Source organism: Orycteropus afer, unplaced genomic scaffold (genome assembly GCF_000298275.1).
Source record: "Orycteropus afer afer isolate SDZICR_OR568_19922 unplaced genomic scaffold, OryAfe1.0 scaffold00545, whole genome shotgun sequence".
Lineage (NCBI taxonomy): Eukaryota > Metazoa > Chordata > Mammalia > Tubulidentata > Orycteropodidae > Orycteropus > Orycteropus afer.
In genome coordinates, this window is record NW_006922132.1 from 1,668,905 (window position 1) to 1,672,999 (window position 4,095).

Consider the following 4,095-nt stretch of genomic DNA (forward strand, 5'->3'; position numbering starts at 1 on the left):
GGGGTCCAGGATTATCTTCTGTGTCTGTGTTAATTGGTTTCCCTTTTCTTTGTTGAAGAGGGTCTGTGAAGTCTTTCTGCCTAGTCCACCATCTTGCTGCTAGCTCCTTGAAACATTTTTTGTGACAATGAATGCCATGCCATTCCTCTTCAATTTGTCATTCCCTGCATAGTAGATAATATTCTGATTCTAAAGGCCCAAATCAGTCCATTTCAGCTCACTATGAGTCAGATCTGACTCAACAGCAGTTGAGTTTTTAGAATGCCTAAGATATTAATTTATAAGGTTTTCACTGGCCTATTCTTTGAGAAGTGCGTGGTCCCTTCTTTGTTCCAAGTCTGTCTTAGTCTGGAAGCTCTCCTGAAACCTGTCTACCATAGGTGACCTTACTATTATTTGAAATACCAGTGACATAGCCCCTAGCCTCACAGCAACATGCAAGCCACTATAGTATGACAAACTGACAGATGAGCGGTGGAAAACTTGATTATATCCCATCTGGATTTAGAGACCATCTGAAGAACAGATTTGATGCATTGATCACCAATGGAGTTGTGGGAAGACATTAAGAGCATCATAAATGAAGAAAGCAAAAGATCATTAACAGGACAGGAAAGGAAGAAAAGACCAAAATGGATGGATGTCAGAAGAGACTCTGAAACATGCTCTTGAACATAGAGTGCTAAAGTGAAAGGAAAAACAATGAAGTAAAAGAGGTGAACAGAAGGTTTCAAAGGGTGGTTCAAGAAGTCAAAGTAAAATATTATAATGAAGTTTCCAAGGACCTGGAATTAGAAAAGCAAAGGGGAAGAACACATTCAGCAATTCTCAAGCTGAAAGAACTGAAGAAAAACCTCAAATCTCCAATTGAAATATTGAAGGATTCTATGGGCAAAATATTGAACTATGTAGGAAGCATCAAAAGAAGATAGAAAGAATACACAGAGTCACTGTACCAAAAAGAATTGGTTCGTGTTCACCTATTTCAGGAGGTATCATATGATTAAAGACCAATGATATTAAAGGAAGAAGTCAAAGTTACACTGAAAGACTTGGCACAAAGCAAAGCTCAAGGAATCAACAGAATACTCATTCAGTTGTTTCAACAAATGGATCCAGTGCTGAAGGTGCTTACTCATTTATGCCAAGAAATATGGAAGACAGTTACCTGGCCAAGTTACTGGAAAAGATACATACTTGTGCCCATTCCAAAGAAAGCTGATCTAATTGAATGTGGACATTATCAAACAATATCATTAATATCACATGCAAGCAAGATTTTGCTGAAGATAATTCAAAAAAGGTTGCATCAATGTATTGGAAGGGAACGTGTAGAATTGCAAGCTTGATTCAGAAGAGACTATGGAATGAGGGATATCATTGCTAATTTCAGCTAGATCTTGGCTGAAAGCAAAGAATACCAGAAAGATGTTTATTATTGCTGTTGTTAGGTGCTGTTGAGTCGTCTCCAACTCATAGCAATCCTGTGCACAACAGAAGGAAACACCGCCTGCTCCTGCACCAGCTCCATGATCCCTGCTATACTTGAGTCGATTGCTCTAGCCACTGTATCAATCCATCTCATTGAAGACCTTCCCCTCTTTTGTCATCCCTCCACCTTACAAAGCATGACATCCTTTTTCAGGGAATGGTCCCTTCTGATAACATGACCAAAGTAGGTGAGATGAAGTCTGACCATTCTTATTTCCAAGGAGCATTCCAGCTCACTTCCTCCAGGACAGATTTGTTAGTGCTTTTAGCAGTTCATGGTACTTTCAGAATTCTTTGCCAGCACCACAACTCAAAAGCATCAAATCTTCTTAGGTCTTCCTTATTCATTGTCTAGATCTCACATGCATTTGAGGCAATTGAAAATATCATGGCTTGTGTCAGGCACACCTTAGTCCTCAAGGAAACATCCTTGCTCCTCAATACTTGAAAGAAGTCTTTTGCAGCCAACTTGCCCAGTGCTATACACTGTTTGATGTCCTTACTGCTGCTTCCACTGGCGTTGATTGTAGAACAAAGCAATGTGAAGTCTTTGACAATTTTGATCTTTTCTCCATTTATCTTGATGCTGCTTATAGGTCCAGTTGTGAAGATTTTTGTTTTCTTTATATTGAGATGTAGTCCATACTGCAGACTATATTCTTCAATCTTCATCAGTAAGTGATTCAAGTCATCCTCACTTTCAGCAAGCAAAGTTGTGCTATCAGCATATTGCAGGTTGTTAATGATTCTTCCTCCAATCTTGATGCCATATTCTTCTTCATAGAGTTCAGCTTCTCAGATTATTTGCTCAGTATATAGATTGAATAAGTATGTGAAAAGATACAACCATGATACACTCCATTCTTAATTTTAAACCATGCAATGTCCCCATGTTCTATGTGAATGACAACCTCTTGGTCTATGGACAGGTTCCTCATGAATACAATCAAGTGTTCTGGAATTCCCATTATTCTCCATGTTATCCATAATTTGTTATGATCCACACAATCAAATACCTTTGCACAGTCAATAAAACACAAGTAAACATCTTTCTGGTATTCTTTGCCTTGAGCCAAGATCCATCTGACAACAGCTAGGATATCCCTTGTTCCACGTCCTCTTCTGAATCCAGCTTGCACCTCTGGAAGTTCTCTGTCAATACACTGCTGTAACGTTTCTGAATTATCTTCAGTAAGATCTTACTTGCATGTGATATTAATGATATTGTTCTATAATTTCTACATTCTGTGGGATCACCTTTCTTTGGAATGGGTACAAATATGGATCTCTTCCAGTCAGTTGGCCAGGTAGCTGTCTTCCAAATCTCTTGGCATAACTGAGTGAGTGCCTCCAGTGGGGCATCTGTTTGTTGAAATATCTCAATGGGTATTCTGTTAATTCCTGGAGCCTTGTTCTTCAGCAGTTCCTTCAGTGCAGTTTCAAAAGATGTTTACTTGTGGTTCATTGACTATGCAAAAGCATTTTACTGTGTGGATCATAACAAATTATGTATGGCATTGCAAAGAATGGAAAATCCAGAACACTTAATTGTGCTCATGTTGAACCTATACATAGACCAAGAGGCTGTCATTTGAACAGAGCAAGAAGATACTGCATGGTTTATAATCAAGGAGGAAATGCATCAGGGTTTTATTCTTTCACCATTCTTATCCAATGTGTACACTGAACAAATGATCTGAGAAGCTGGGCTGTATGAAGAGGAACAGAGCATCAGGATTCAAGCAAGACTCATTAAGTACCTTCAATATTCAGATGACACAACCTTGCTTGCTGAAAGTGAAGAGGACTTAGAACACTTACTGAGGAATAGCAAAGACTACAGTCTGCAGTGTGGATTACACCTCAACATAAAGAAAACAAAAAATCCTCACAACTGGATCAATAAGCAACATCATGATAAATGGAAAAAAGATTAAAGTTGTCAAAGATTTCATTTTACTTGGATTCACAATCAACACCCATGGAAGCAGCAGTCAAGAAATCATATATCATGTTGCACATGCCATACATAATTTGTTATGATCCACACAGTAAAATGCTTTTGCATAGTCAATGAACCACAATGACCTCTTTGCAGTGTTGAAGAGTGAACACTTGCAAAAAAAAGTTTGCAAGTGTAGAAGAGCAAAGATGTCATTTTGAAGACTAGGGTATGCTGAACCCAAGCCATGATATTTTCAATCTCCTCATATGCATGATAGGGACGACCAGGAGGCAGTGGCAGATAGATTTTTGGAGGGCCAAAACTGGTAGGGAAGGCTGGGAGGCAGCAGATGGCTTTTCAGAGGGCCAGAACTATTAGGAATCCAGCAAACAGGAATGGGGCAGTTTGGAACAGCTAAGGGAGACATACTTGTCTGTCAGTTTGCCAACCTGTGGTGGCTTACATGTTGCTGTGAGGCTGGAGGCTATGCCGTCATATTGCAAAATGCCAGCAGGGTTACCCATGGTAGAGAGATTTCAGCAGAGCTTCTAGGCTTGGACAGGCTCGGAAGAAGGAAGAGGCCTTCTGTTTCTCAAAGGATGGGCCAATGAAAACCTTATGAATAGCAGTGAAACATTGTCTGATATTTTACTGGAAAA